We start from the raw sequence: 16,697 nt of genomic DNA, 5'->3' as shown, positions 1-16,697 counted from the left end.
ATCTAAAGTGCAATTCCAAATCCAAAATTATGCTTATAAAGACAAGTCTATCTAGAGAGCCTAACTGGAAATGGATGAGTTTTTCCTGTAGAAACTTCAAAAAACAAACTTCACTGAATCTGCATCTACATTTAAAAATGCTTTAAATCCTGATGATTCATAAGGATCTGTAAATAAGGAAATAAAGTAATGCCTTCAAGAAAGTTAGTGCTAGATTTTGGTCCTAAATACTCTGAATTACACTATTCATTCCATTTCAAGTATTTCATCACTGATGAAAGATGAAAAGGGAATATGGGAGAAATCTCACCTATTAGTAGAATGGGGAAAAAATGTCTACAATTACAAGGGTGCTTATATGGTAAAAGCATAAAAAATGCCCAAGTAGTAAAAACCAGGAGATCAGGAACATTTGTTCTGTATGCCCTATGCCTCAGAAATAGGAGACATTTCCTAAAAGGCAGTAAATGAACTTCAAAACTCATCATCATCACATCTCAGTGTCTGTAAAAATGCTAGGAAAAATCTCATACTCATACCAGCAGAGACCAAATCAAGACCTTTGGAAACAAGGGTCAGAAGGTGTTATTCCACCTCTACCTACATCACATTTCTCTAATGTATCTATTACTTGCTATCATCTGAGACTACGTGTATCACCGATGACTTGAATGATGCCTTCTGTTGGTGCTCACTGCAAATTGTGTTAATAGGAAATAAATTAAATCCATTAGAACTACTGTCTTCATAGCTGACTTTAATTCAAAGCTGCTTTGAATCAAAACATAATCAAACTTTAGCCTTGAGGCTTCACAATCAAGTTAGACTGATCAAAGGGGGAACTTTTGTGTAATGTTCAATCTAATATAATTGAGGACCTAACACAGGTGCTTTTGCTCTCCTCCTTGTTATCCTTCTTCATACAATCCTGCCCTTCTTAAATCTATGTGTCAGTTCGTTTGACTGAACTTTCTGATCTAGCTTGTTCTGCAGTTCCTTATATGTTATAACTGATAATAACCAGGCATTGGAAAAAACTATGGGTAGGAGATCACTTTTGAATTGGATTATGCTGGAAATGCACCCTTAGGTCAAATTTTCTTCTCATACCTATTTGCATGTTCAGTTTCCATTTTTTGACAAGTGTGCTGGTTTGGCTGGGGTAGAGTTAATTTTCTTCACAGTGGCTGGTATGGGCTGTGTATTAGACTTGAGCTGAACACAGGGTTGATAATGTAGAGATGTTTTTGTTCTTGCTGAGCAGGGCTTACACAGAGCCAAGGCCTTTTCTGTGTTTTGTACTGTTGTGCTGGCAAAGAAGGTGGGGGTACATGGGATGCTGGGAGGAGACATAGCCAGGACAGGCAACCCAAACTGACCAAGGATATTCCAGACCATGTGACTTTGTGTTCAGTGTATAGAGTGGAGGAGGAAGGAGGAAGAGTGGGGCATTTGGAGTGATGGCATTTGTCCTCCCAAGTTACCGTTACATGTAAAGGAGTCCTGCTCTCCTGGAGATGGCTGAACACCTGTCTGCCTATGGAAAGTAGTGAATTAATTTCTTGTTTGACTTTGTGTGCACTGCTTTTACTTTCCCTATTAAACTGTCTTTATCTCAACCCATGAGTTTTCTGGCTTTTTCTCTTCTGATTTCCTCCTTGATCCTGCTGGTGCGGGACTCAGCAAGCAACTGCATGGGGCTTGGTTGCTGCTTGATATTAAATCATGACAGACAGCTAGAGTGGTTATATAGCCCAGCAGTTGTTTGGGTTTTTTATATATATGATTCATACCACAGATCAAAATAAGTACAGCTAATGCAAGAAAATAGCAAGGAAGCCCTGGTGTGAAGGTGAGGGTAATTATGGACAGAATTACCCTTTCTAATAGCTGCCTGATTTAGCTTGATTTAAACTGACTGTGGAGCTATCGAAAGAAGCCAAATTCAGGTTCCTCTAATGATCATATTTCATACAACCTCTCAAAACAAAGTGAAATAGGTCAAATAGTAATCACAGTCTTGTATTGAAAAAGGTTTTCTGTCCTAGAGAGTTCAATACTAGCTCTGTTCCTGATCTGAGAGCCTTAGATGACTTGAGGCTGTATGCAGAATAAACAACATAGTGAATTGTACCCTGAAATAAAAATGTAACTGCTGCAGGGCTGAGAGCAATCATTAAATATGTTCCTCACAATGACTCAGTTGACTCCAAAGATGAATTACTCCTGTTAGCAGTAGATTAAGTTTTCTTGCCAGGTGTTTCTCTAACATAGTAGGATAACCTGTTTCAGTAGAGTTCGGGCTGCATGGGTGTGTGTCCCTGCTTTCAGTTCAATCTCAGAGAAGAATGCTCAAGCTGTACAGGGAAATAAGACAGGGAGATGGAGAGAGAAAAGGCATATTTGCCATTCTGAGGGCTAAATATGTCTTTCAAAACTGTGACAGTAAAATGTATTGACAGAAGTCAGTTAAATTTGCTCTGTAAAAAATACATCACCAACAAAATCGTGCAGATTCTGTCTTTGGTCCTCAGTATCATTTCTGTTCTGTAGCGAAGTCAATTATCAGGAAATCCCATACCTGCCTTGCTAGGGTGAAGTGCCTCTACTTTTTATAGTCTTTCAGCCAAGACACCAGAATTGCTTCAAATATTGATGACACTACAAACTTAGATGTTGCTCCATTTTTGTTTTACTACTAAAACCCAACCCAAAACAAACCAAAATACCAAGCAAAACAAAAATAAGAAAGAGGGAGGAAAATTGCAAAATAATTTGCTAATGGACCTCTTGGACAGGAAAAATAAAATGTGAGTCTTTGTCATTTTGAAAATTCAAAGGAGTAAATCTACCAGATCATCCTAGCCATCTCAACAGAAAAATTTCCAAAGCCCAAAGTGGTTTTGGCAATATTTACTGATGAAGCAATAAAGTGGTTTAATGAACTTTGTCTAATACTATCAGAAATTTTCCAGATTGCATTGAAACCTAATGGTCTACTAAATAAAGATGTCTATAAAATCTAAGAGTACAAAATTGCTTAAACAGGACTTCAGTGGGTGAGGCAGGGTAGCATTTGGACATGAATTGATGTGAGTGTTGGTTTCAAAATATTTTTTTCTCTTTTACTAGCCTTATCATCCCTTGTTTATAGGTGTTTAAAATCTGCATTTCTGAAGAACCACATCAAGCTTCTATCAATTGTTATGTCCTCTACTAGTTAGGTGTAGCCAGGACTACCCTGGGGAAATATGATCACAAATTCTTTAGTGTTCATTTTCACTGCTGTTGCTCAATGACTACTTGGAAACAGATGCAGGAGTTAATTATTTTCTTCTTAGCTATCCAACAATATTCATGCCCACACTCATGGAAAACAGGACCTTTTGTTCCTACTTAGCCATTTGTTGAAGGGTTAGATATCATCTGACTTAAAAATACCCATCCACACTACGTCAATAGAATTGTGGCCATATTAATAGTCATCTCATCTTTCTCCCTCTCTTTTTTGCATGTATACATATGTGTGTGTGTGTGTGTGTGTGTGTGTGTTACATGTGCCTATAAAAACACATACAAACCTCTACATTTTATGTATTATATACACTCATATTCTTATAATATAAGCACATAATTAAATATTTTGATGATGCAGACCTAACATATATATGAACATAACACAGATTTATAATTGTAAGTCACCAATGTGATTTGTAAGTATTTATGAATTGAAGTTTATTAAAACCATCTTTCAATACATATTTTAATCAAAAGGTTCTTTCCCAGATAGTAGACAGATGAGTTACTTAATAATTCAGTGGACCCATAATAAATAGCTTCAGATCCCACACTGTGGTGAAGTTTCATTAATTTGTTTCTGCTTATACTGAACTCAAGCACCTGAAGTTCTTGTAACATAATGGCACACTGACAGGGAAAGGACAGCACAGGAAGAAAAGGAAATTACATGATTATTTTTAGGAAATTTCATTATTCCCACTGGAACTGAGTCACATTATAATTGTACTCATATGCACATAAGAATGCAATTCATTTTTCAGCGCATTGATAACATGAAAGTATCAATAAGTCTCATAGTAACAGGTTAAAATTCATTGCATTTATTGTCAAATGAAAATTGTATCAACTTTCAGCAGATACACTATTTCTTTGATGCTCCATGCCTATTACACTCATCATATTGTGTTACATACAGTACCATAACACAATGTGACTCTTCAAACTGGATATGGCTCACATTTCAAATACTGTGTTGGGGAATAATACAGGGTGACAAGGATAGAATGAAGGATTTTGATTCTGTTTGGTTTTGAACTGCTTTACATTTTTGTCTATAACTCAAATCCTAAAGATAAAACTATTATTTACTCATCTTCACTGACTTGAAAGTTTTAAAGAAATCTCTGCATATCTTAACTATTAATTGGATGTGAAGAATAGGATTAATTGCAATTTGAATTTCTCAATGAAGTGAAAAACTGGTGCTATTAATGATGGTGAGAGCCAGGGGCCAGAAACCTGAGTCTACAACGCATTTTCATACTGTAGGCATTCTCTCGTGGTGGTTTCTTTAGGAATATTTTACAGGAGCTGATAAAGCACCAGATGTCTTAGATGTTGAAATACCATACTGAGAAGATTTGTATAGTCCTCAGACATTTTGAATTGTAAAGCCTTGTATCAATATCTGTTACTGCCACCTACTACTATCTTAATTCCACAACACTTTATTACATTGTTGCGAAGCACTAGAATCTAACTTTGATGTTTGTATGTTGACAGCTGTGATCAAATTGTTTTCTTGTATGATCAAACTGACACACAGAAGGGAGGAAAAACACAGAAACAGTATAAAACATACCTGAAAGCTATAATTGAACTTAAGTACACAATCTCTAAAACATTCTTCCTTTATTGTGCTATGTCAGATGTTAAATACATTATAACTTCAGTTAAAATTGAGACCATATTACATTACTTTTGCTTTATTTTTGTATCCTTTTTTCTCCTGTATATAGTTATTGAATAAAATTGTTTATAAAAACACTGTTGCCTGATAGACTTGGGAGGGATGATCAAGACACCTAGTTATTCTCTTTGGCTGGGTCTGAGAACATGATTGGAATTTTCTTAGTCTCTAAATATTGAACATTGATTTTTTTTTCTCTCTTCTTTTAGTTTTCAGTAAATTTAAGTTTAATACATAATCTCTGATACTGGACTTCTACACGGTTTCCATAGTCTGTAACTCTGCTTCAGATAGATGGACTGTCATTAGCTGGAGGCTTGAAATTTTTTTTAATGAAAAAAAAAAAAGAAAAGAAAAAAATAATTAAATGCATTTCATGCATCTTGGTTTTTTTTTTTTTTTTTTTTTTTTTTTTTTTTTTTTTTTTATTGAGAAGGAAGGTAAAAATTCTAGTAGTGGATAGTAAATCCAGGTCATATGGAAAAATGTGTAAGAAATGCAATCATCACAAAGACTACATATTTTAAATGTTATATATATGAAGCAATCAGCATAGCCAAATTGTATAAATGCTTAACATCAGAAACAGAATTATCAAATGTCATCTTTGAGAATTCAGGAAGTAGGCTGGGTAATTCATAGAACTTGTTTTTATAAGTCTCTTAAGTAAGTACTATATATGAGATCAGAGAAATAGTTCAATAAATCCTTTAGCACCTTGAGGAAAATTGCAGGCAGCAAGAGTTCATAAGCAAGAAATCATGTTAAATTAACTTGCTATCAAAGAAAATTCAACAGTTTTCTACAGAAGGTAGGGTTAATGCAATGAGCATAATAGGCACTGTTTAATTCCTCTGACTTCAGTAAAGATATAACCTGTTAAATCAAGGGTGAATTTGAAATATTTTCCAAGAAATCACCAGAAGTGTAATATATATAGCAATGCGTAGAATGAGAGCTTAAAAAAATAATTAATGGCATTATCTTTCATTATGATTAATCTCTGATCAGATTTTTTTACTTGTCACAGTAGTGTTACTAATGGTCTACATATCCCCATGCTGTCCAAATCTCATTAACAACTTCATGAACATACCTGTAGAAGGTAACAAAACCAGAGCTCAGTAAATGATGTAAGGTAAAGTATCTTTCTTTTTGAGGAACATAACTTTAAATATCATCATCCAGATATTATACATAGCATTTTTTAATTTATTTCTGTCACCCTGGAGGAAACAGATTCTAACCGAAACAGATTCTACAGAAATCTGTAATACTGGATTTCAGCTGGTAAAGATGTGAAATGGCACTTACACTCCAGGTTATTTCTGACTAAATTTCTTGACTGATTGAAAGGAGAAATTTATAATATGGTCATTGATTGGAGAACTTCAGGCATGAAGTTCTGGAAAAAAAAAATCATTAAAAGAGTTAAACACACATCCTCTTCTCCAAATAAAGGTTAGAAGGGGTTATAATGACAGGTCTATGAATATTTGAGGGAGCAATGTTAAACAGGGTCATAAAAAAGAGAAGGAGAAGGCTTCTTGAAAATTATCCATTAATCAATAAAATAATGAAATAATTTAATATGATTGTAAATGTAATATGGAGATGTATTCTATGCTGGCAGAAATTTGAACTAATGACAAAGTTTATCTTTCCTGATTTTAGATTTTTTGATTCTCTGAACCTTTATAGGCTAAGAAGATTGGGTATAATATCTTCTCTCTGAAATTACTTGAAAGATTAGAGTGGGGATACTGGAAATTTCTCAAAGACTCTGAAAAAATTACTGGTATTGGTATAACTACTCACAGTGAAAAGATTAAACAGTGATTAGTAGTGATTCTGGCTCATAAAGTTTATTTAATGCATTCATTTACATATGTACATTATTATTACTATATATTTAAATATTTGTGTCTATAACCTCTATAATCAAAAAGATATGCACAAAGTAGAAGCTAGGAGGTATTTTAACTTCATCTGTGAAATTCCAAATAATTTTTGGAGATTGAAGCTCTATGCCGCGGTTTCACTTAGAAAACCTTTGGGATTTCAAGAGTTGAATGCTAACTCTTTCTTATTCTGGTTTATCTTACTGAATAGTAGAAATCAAGAGGTCACCCTTAAGTCTGCATGTCTCCAGTCATTCATTATTTTACCAGATGTCTTAAGAAGAACAGGTAATACTTGCTATCTTGCAGGTATCCTTATCAGAGAACTTTATCAGAGATGAGCTAAAAACCTGAAACACTAGTAACAGTATCGCAAGGTCAGTCAACAGCAATGTCAAAAAATAATGTTATTTGCTTCATAATTTCCACTGCTTTCAGATACCTCTGTATTGTTCAACATATACTTGCCTCCTAACAAAAAAGGACATAATTTTTCATCTAGAAAGAAATAAATTGCCTCGGGAATTTGTTGAAAGAACTTGTGCATCTTCTAGTGATGTGAAGTAATAAATAAATAAACAAACCTGAATGGCATTTCAATGGAAAGCAATGTGTTTGAAATTAAAGCAGTCAAGGACCATCAGCTAGCAGGCTAATCTATGCAAATATTCCATTCTATATTGTTAAGGCACTCACAGCAACATCATCCTGACTTAGTGCTTCATTACAGGCAAGAAGTAATATCACTGTCCATTGGTGCTAAGATTTTGAAGTGACAAAGTACCACATCAGAAGAAAACTGATGTGAATAAGAGCACTTTGCTGATCAGAGGACTGCAGATGAGTTTTAGTGTCCCTGGCTTCATCAGTGACAGACTTATTAGCTGTAGCTTGAAGAGGCTGACGCTTGAATACAGAGCTGATCTTCAGCCATAAGCTTGAATTGCTCTAGGTGACTGTGACTAATCAGTACTCAGCAGCAGTTCTGCCAGCGTCATCATCAGCTCAGATTCGCTTCTGTAATTGGTAGTGGTCACATCGTTAACACAGCTCAGCCAGCACTCAACCAAGGGTAAATCATGCAACATTTTTCATGGCTTAAGCAGAGGTAAGACAGCAGAACTCCTGTCCCACAGCAGCAGTTCACACTGCTTGCTGGAGTGACTCTTGGTGTCACTCATTGCATGTCCCTTTCACTCTCTAAAAGTTAGTCAACTGGTTCAAATTAGCCTATCTACTCTTCCCCTTGAATCATCAGAGAAAATTGCACCTCAGAAATATTTAATCAACAATAATGTAAGGATGTGTGAAAAAATGAGTTGCCCCTTGGGAGATGCTTCTTTCTTTCTGTTGACTAAAGAGCAATAAAGCCTAGATAACTTAGAGCTGAGGTTATTCATCAACCTTTTAGAATCCTATATTACTTGAGATATGACTGTAAGGCCAAGAGCAACAGCCTCAATATAAAACTGAAGTAATAAAACTGGTAGGCTCTAATGTCTCCTGGGTTAGCAAGCACCTGTCTGCAGTGCTTGTCACTGGATATCTGTCAGGTCTAATGGAATGATGTGGCTGTGCACCTTTTACAGGTTAAACATCCCACCATTTCTGATACAATGCTATTCATCAGGCACTCTTTGCAGTTTGCATTGTACACTATGAAGCTGTACAATAAACTGCTTTTTAGGCAACAAATTCTATGCTATAGGAATGACTGTGACACTCCTTGGCTTTATTTTCCTGTTCGAAGTTAAATCTATGTACCTATTTAGGCACTTTTCTACTGCTAACACATGATGAGAGTATGTTAAGTAGAGATAGTAAAACAGTGACGATCTATGTAGAAATATTTTAATCATATTTCCCCATTTCTGATGCTGAGTCAAGTCATTGGGTCAAGTTCATAATTTCTATTAAGCCAAACATTTGATTTTTCCTTTACCAGGGAAAACAAAGGATTTTGTCTGCTGCACAATGCTGTGAAAAGATCTTTGCATGTTGGTTACTGTCCTGGAGGCTGTATGAGTAACAGCATAGGAATAGAAAGCATTTATACTGCTGGTTGATGTCTGTCTGCCTAGCTGGTAAAGGAAGAAAGAAGGATACTTATATTCCCTGAGTACAGTGCCAGTCATTCTTTTTCTTGACCAAGGTGAGGTAATCCATGCGATTAAAAGGGAATTTCTGCAAAAAAATTTCCTTGTTTCAATTAAGAAAAAAAAAAATAAAAATGGGAGTGAAGAAGTGAGAATAACTACCGGAATGCAGGAAAACAGAGTGTGAATTGAACGCATGATATATATAGCTAAGTAGGCCAGTGTAGATATTGAAATAATAAAAAAAAATTAAGTTATAGCCCCACATCTTAGGAAAACACAGGTAATTCTTCAAAATAGCCATGACAATATGTTCTAACAGAAAAGAGAGATTTGCAATTTCAGCATAATGGTAGAGTTTGAAGAATTTGCTGCAGCCATCTACACCATTTCTTCTGTTTTTGCAGCTTTGGAATATAGCGAAGACCCCAATATGCCCTACTGTGATCAGGGTCTAAATACTGCAAAATTGACCTTTTATCATGCTAAATGTGAAGTGTGAAAGACTCTAATGTGTAACATGGAGAAAAACTAATTTAGAAATTTCCATGGCTACAGGAAGAAAAAAAACAGGCTCAGAGCAAACCATAAACTCTGCAGAAGAATACAGAGTGACATGCTGCAGAATGGCAAATACCATATTGAGCATGTACAGTATAATGAGAGGAATTAGGTCAGGAGAAGGGGGATGGTAATTAATTTTTTATCTCAGTGCAGAATTGGTGAAACTGTATTTGAGTGCTTTACACTGTTTTGGGCTCCATAATACAAAAAAGATTTTGCTGAATTGGAAAGACTCCAAAAAAGGATAACAAAAATGATAAAAAAATGTTTATTAAGAAAAGAGAATTTGCAAAGCCTGGGGAAAGTAGGACTAAGGCACAACATGAAAGCTAATTCTAAATACCTGCAGGGGATTAACACAAAAAAAATGACTGAGGGTAGAGTAGGGAAAGAAAAAGTATTTCAGCAATCAGCTCAGGTACAAGAAAATAATTACCTCCTAATAATTTCCAAATAACTTTGGAAAAGAGAAAATAAAAGGTGTCTGTGTGCAGCTTGCAGTCAGTCTCATACAAGTCAGTTCATTGACTTTCCAGTAGGGAAACCTGAGGAACCAGTTATTTGTCAGTGGGAAAGAAGTACTTGTCAGTATGAATAAAGGCATAGTCTTTTTTCTTTTTCTGGAATTCTGACTATGGGCTGAAAGAACTTCCCTTCCCTTCCCTTCCCTTCCCTTCCCTTCCCTTCCCTTCCCTTCCCTTCCCTTCCCTTCCCTTCCCTTCCCTTCCCTTCCCTTCCCTTCCCTTCCCTTCCCTTCCCTTCCCTTCCCTTCCCTTCCCTTCCCTTCCCTTCCCTTCCCTTCCCTTCCCTTCCCTTCCCTTCCCTTCCCTTCCCTTCCCTTCCCTTCCCTTCCCTTCCCTTCCCTTCCCTTCCCTTCCCTTTTTTTCCTTCATAAGAAACATGCAACTGGTAAAACTGAAATTTCAATCAAACCTTTACTGAAAAAGAAGATTTTCAAATGTATATTCAGCATTTGAGCTGACAAATAAAATATGAATAAAAGTGTCTGGAACTATATAATTAATTTGTTCACATGTATTTGATCAGGAAGACAGAAGTTGGTTCTTACTTGCATTAATCCCAAGTTTTTCCCAAGTTCAGAACAGTATTTGAGTGTCAAAACAGACAATATCTACTTATTTTCCAGTATTTAAAATAAAATAAAAATTTAAAACCAACCAAATTAAGGTAGAAAAACAACCAGATCTATATACTTAGGCTTAGCTACTTACTGAGTTATCATAAGCCAGGTATATTATATACATATGGCCAAAGAATCTGTTAGGGAAAGAAAAATAAAAAAAAAACAATCACAGGAGTTTTTTTTAGTTAGACCTGAATGCATACACTGCATGTTCCCAAATACAAAATTGTGAGAAGAAATATTCTTTTCTTCCCCCATACTTTTAAATTATCATTTAATTCTCTGCAATGGAAATGTATAACACTGCTCAACAAATGTCAAAGCAAGATGAATCTTCATGAAGCACTAAGAATTTCTGAAATTCCCTATCTTTGTATTAACGAGAATCTAAAACTAGATGAGCAGAATTTGACTGATGCAAATTTCATTTTCTTCATATTAGCTGTCATGGGGCTATGTTTTGGATTTGTGTTTTGATAACAGGGATATTTTAGTAGGTGCTGAGTAGCGCTGACACTGAGTCAAGGCCTTCTCACCCCACCCCAGCAGTGAGGAGGCTGGGGGTGCACAAGAAGTTGGGAGGGGACACAGCTGACCCCAGCTGACCCAAGGGATATTCCATTCCCTGTGGCATCATGCTCAGCACATACAGCTGGGGAGAGAAGGAGGAAATGGGGATGTTTGGAATGATGGTGTTTGTCTTCCCAAGTCACTGTTAGGCACGATGGAGCCCTGCTTTACCAGATGTGCCCGAACACCTCCCTGCCCATGGGTGCCCATGCCTTTATCTCAGCCCATGCGTTTCCTCACTTTTACTTTTCTGATTCTCTCCCCCTTCCCACCAGGGGAGTGAGCAAGCAGCTGTCTAGGGCTTAGCTGCTGCCTGGTCTTGAACCACAATACTGAAAAACCATCTTACTAGCTGCTATATATCAAGCTGCGCTTGGTATATAACAAAATATACCAAAAGAAAATATTTACCTATATTAATAAGAGAACAGGAGGTTTTTACATCAGAATGGTGGGCTCTTTGTTCTGGGGTATTTGTCTGCCTCACTCTATTGCTCTTTGCATTTATTTTAAAGTGGTCCTTTTTCTTTGGGTGGTTTTGATTTTTTTTTTTTTTTTTTTTTAATTTTCTATTTATCAGTAAAGGACTGTAATGAATCATCTCTTCAAGGCTGGAGACCTGAAATTACAATACATAGCTTCTAATTTATATAGAAAAACAGATTGAAATACAAAGCTATACAATGGAAAGATATTGAACACATGAAATCAGAAAGTGCAAATTACACTCCCAGAAGTAAAAATGCTTTAGAAGCTGGCCCCTGTTTTCCTAAGTAGTGAAAGAATTTTAGTTGAATGATTTCTCTGGAATATAATGGGAACTGTGTGGTTTAATTCCCAGACACTACTACAAAATCTTGAGGGCTAATTACCAATTTCAGATCTCTGCTTTGCATGTTTAATTATATACAGTAGTTATATGAATGCATTGCAGATCTGAAAAATGGTGAGAGAAATACACTTTTAGTTTCTGGAAATATGCCATTGGCACTAAGCAGATAATGCTTATAACAATAAAATTAAATATACATTCCTGTTTTAAATTTAGCCATGTTTATTAGGGATGAAAGAATTCATGTGAAATTTTGTGAAAAGGATGAAAGAACTCCCTGCTCTAGAGTGTACATTTAAATTTCACATGACGCCACCTCCAGCTAATTGTTAAACTGGGTCAGAATTCTGATCCATTATGTTAACTCTTTATTGAGAATTTAGTACCTTCTTGAGTCACACACCTAACCTCAGTCCCGCAGTGAATGCACCAATTAATTTGACTTATTCCAACTAATTGACAATAATTTTGACAAAATTATTGACAAATTATTTTGACAAAATTGACAAAAATTTGTGGTCAATATGGTCTTTTCCTGGATCTCACTGTATTTTCCTCTCTCTCCTTAAAGAGAAAAAAAATGAAATCTTGTACCTTTCTAAAATCTATTTCTCAGGAAGAAAAATCAATTATAATTTCTTAGGTGTGCTAGCAGCTATAGAAAATTGGCTATGTTAAATGAGTCCAGTGGCTTTAAGCCAATGAGTACATCTGGATAAACCTTTGCTGTGCTAGTAAAAGACTGCCGCAGCACAGATACAAATATCTGTTCACCTAGAAAAGCCCACAGAAGTGCATGCTCTGCTCTGCAGTTCTGTTGCTTTCATTTATCATTTCAAACTGTGTTATTTTGATAGCTTTTCAGTTGCAGGAGTACCAGTGCTGATGCAGAGATAATGAAATACTGAAAGCATCAAACAACAGGGATGTCTGTAACTGGTAATGGGCATCCTTCCTCAGTTTATTAACTCCAGCTGTGCTGTTTGACAGTTTCTGTGAAGGGATACAGCGCAGTGTGAGAATACTGAATGGAGAATGAAGAAGCTAGTGTCAGGAATTAAACTGCATCACACACAATCTCTATGAGTAGAATTTCAGAAGGTAAAAAGGATCATCATCTTTCAAAATTATGACCTCCATCTTCATCAGACCATGAAGTGACCAGTACAGGGATCTTCAGTTCAAGTTTCAGCATACAGCACTTTTTCAACAGTGCAGTTATTTTCTGATCTGAAATACATTCCCAACACTTTGCATATTTACTAAAGAAGGTAGTATCTAGTCTTTTATAATAGTAAGATTAGGTTGGACTTAAAATTATACACATCAGTGCTTCTGAGAACAAACTAGCTGGGACTCATCATTACCAAAACTTTGCCCAGAATAACATGTGGATATTGTTACATAGAGCACTGGGCACTGAGAACTGTTAAGGAGGAAATAAAAGCAGCCTAATAGTGCAGATCTTCTTGCTTCTAATTGGTAGTTATCCTTGGTTTTTAAGGGTTTTAAGTGTCTGAAGCTGAATGTGCCAGGAAACGGGAAGAAGCTGTGAAATCTTTTTAATAATGTACACTAAGTGGAAGTATTGCACAGTGTGTTCTCAGAAGTGTGTTAACTTAGACATGCCTCAGACAAAGGTCTGTTTCTCTGTGAGTGGTTGTGAACGAGACCCACAAGCAATCTACAGGTATGGATGCAGAAGTACTTATCAGAAAATAGCAGGACAATTGCAATGAAGGCATTTGCTGGGAGCAGTTGCTCGAAAGTATCACCAGAACAGAGAAATTCTGGAATGCAGTGGTTCTGCTGAATCTACAAGAACTGTTTAACTCAGGATGCTAAGTGTCCATCCAGGGTCACTCACACACACTAGCACCAATTGACTGAATAACTCAGGCCACATGCAAGCCTGCAGAATTTTATATATACATCTGAAACAACAAAACTTTGAGTCAGCTTTACAGTTGTATTACCACTACCAAGGGATAGTGTTTTGGGTTTGGGTGGCAAGTTTTGATAACAGGGTACGGGGTTTCTCCCTCTGAGAAGTTGCCAGATGTTTTTGCTGTGTCCAACAGAGTCAAAGCTGCTGGCTCCAAAACAAGCCTGCCACTGGCCAAGGCTGAGCCCATCAGTGATGGCAGTAGTGTCTCTGGGATAATGTATATAGGAGCGGAGGAAAAGCTGCCAGGTGAGAGAACTGAGAGAAAAAGCTCTGCAGACACCAAAGTCGGTGAAAACAGGGGGCAGGAGGTGCTCCAGGCACCAGAGCAGAGATTCCCCTGCACCCCCTGGTGAAGACTGGTGAAGCAGCTGTGCCCCTGAGGCCCATGGAGGCCCATGGATACACAGAGATCCATCCACCTGCAGCCTGTGTAGGACTCCATGCCAGAGCAGGGGGATGCCTAAAGGAAGCTGTTACCCTGTAGGAAGCCCATGTTGGAGCAGGCTTCTGGCAGGAGCTGTGAACCCATGCAGGGTGAAGCCCACACTGAATCAGGTTTTCTGGCAGCACTTGTGACCCTCTGGGGGCCTCAGGCTGTAGCAGCCTGTTCTAAAAGTACTGCACCCTGTGGGAGGGATGCAGATTGGAGCAGTTCATGGAGAACTCCAGCCTGTGGGCAGGACTCACATTGGAGAGGTTCATGGAGAGTCATTTCCCTTGGGAGGGTCCCCTCGCTGGAGTCAGGAAGAACTGTGAGGAGGAAGAAGTGACAGAGACAATTTGTGATGAAATGACTGTAATCCCTGTTTCCTATCCACCTGTGCAGCTGGGGGGAGGACGTAAAAAACATCAGGAGTGAAGTTGGGTCTAGGATGAAAGCAGGGCTGAGGGCAAAGTGGTTTTAAGAATTAGTCTTTAGTTCTCATTTTTCTACTTTGATTTGATTGGTAATATATTAAATATATGTTTATAATATGTTTTTCCCATTATAGTAATGAGTGAATGATATTTACCTGTCCGTATCTTGACCCACAAGCTTTTTATCACACTTTCTCTCATTTGTCCAGATGAGGAGGAGCTCAATCACACTGGCAAATCCATATGACTTCCCTTCCTGGTAAAGAGCTGGCTTTCCAACTGTTACTGCAGCTGCATTCATATGAGTTTGTGTGACAAAGTAATTGAGTGAACCATGGCAATACTTATCTGCTCTTAATAATAAACTCTTAATAAAGAAATAATTAATTACACCGGTTTTAGCTGGGATAGAGTTAATTTTCTTTACAGTGTCTGGCCTGGGGCTGTGTTTTGGATTTGTGCTGAACAGAGGGTTCATAATACAGAGATGTTTTGGTTATTGCTGAGCAGGTCTTGCATGGAGCTGAGGTCTCCTGCTTTTGGTACTGCCACACTGGCGAAGGGACTGCAGGTTCATGGGAGGCTGGGAGGAGACAAAGTCAGGACAGGTGACCCAAACTGACCAAAGGGATATTCCAGACCATGTGACATCATACTCAGTGTATAAAGTGGGGGGAAGAAGGAGAAAGGGAGGGGCATTTGGAGAGATGGCGTTTGTCTTCCCAAGTCACTGTTACGGGTGAAGGGGGCCTGCTCTCCTAGGGATGGTTGAACACCTGCTCATGGGGAGAACTGGGTGAATTTCTTGCTTTGCTTTGCTTTGCTTTCCTTGTGTGCACAACTTTTGCATTTCCTATTAAACTCTCTTCATCTGAACCCATGAGTTTTCCAGCTTTTACCCTTCCAATTCTCTGCTTGATCCTCCTGCTAGAGGAGTGAGCGAGCAGCTGTATGGGTTGTTGGCTGGGGTCAAATAACAAAATTAATAAAAAGTGTTCTAATAATTTGTGATCTGTGTCTCTCCTGAGTCATTTTCTTACCACACAGCTTTATACAATTGAAGTCCTGCTGTAAGCATCCAGTGTGGGTGTTTGAAGGATCACCAGTTCCGTTGGGTGCAGCTATAGCACACAGAGCTCTTCAAGAAGTGGGCTGGTGTTTATATCTAATGCAAAGGCTCAAATCAACTCATAAATATGTTCTGTTTTTAACAAAGTCTGCCATGTACCTGCTGTCTTCATGGGAAATTGGTGGCTGTGATGAGGGCAAGGGGAAGGAATCTGCAAGCTACTGTGAGTGAGTGCATGAATGAAGAAATTAATGTATCTTCCTGGTTTGGAAATTAATGGATCTTCCTGGTTTATTTTTTTTTTTTAAGTTAATCATTTATATGAACTGTTACAATACCATCAAAAGCAGTAAATTTACAGTGTTGTTGCTGTTAACTCTCTTATTCAAAAGTGCTTTGATGTTAAGGTCAATGTAATTAATAGGCTGGAGTCTGCAGTTGTCAAAGTACAAGACTGCTTTCACTCACACCCTGGGGTTTTCTGTCACCAGCTCTCCCTACCAGCAACTTTGTAGACTGACATTTCATTTTTAAGCCAGAGGCTTGAAATTTTTTGCTATTACTGCAACTTGTCAAAAAACCAAGAAAGTGTCCAGAGCCTGGTTGTAAACCTAAGCAGTGAGTACAGGTGAAGGTTACAAGAGATAAAATCATGTTCAAAAAAGCATTCAAAAGGCATTGCCCAGCCTGTTTGCAAAGTGTAAAAAACACAGATTAGTAAAACA

General features: G+C 37.4%; 1 long non-coding RNA gene across 1 annotated transcript; it reads right to left on the bottom strand.

Annotated features, from left to right (window-relative positions):
- Nucleotides 1-6,908: 6,908 nt before the first annotated feature.
- On the bottom strand, nt 6,909-13,023 carry LOC128787457 (uncharacterized). Its single transcript, XR_008430721.1, has 3 exons — nt 10,784-13,023; nt 9,988-10,096; nt 6,909-7,241 (listed from the first exon to the last, which is right to left on the bottom strand). It is a non-coding gene; the product is annotated as an uncharacterized LOC128787457 (long non-coding RNA).
- Nucleotides 13,024-16,697: the final 3,674 nt, after the last annotated feature.

This window comes from Vidua chalybeata, chromosome 4, assembly GCF_026979565.1.
Source record: "Vidua chalybeata isolate OUT-0048 chromosome 4, bVidCha1 merged haplotype, whole genome shotgun sequence".
NCBI lineage: Eukaryota > Metazoa > Chordata > Aves > Passeriformes > Viduidae > Vidua > Vidua chalybeata.
Note: the sequence above shows the minus strand (reverse complement) of the source record. Positions and strands in the feature narration are given on the sequence as shown.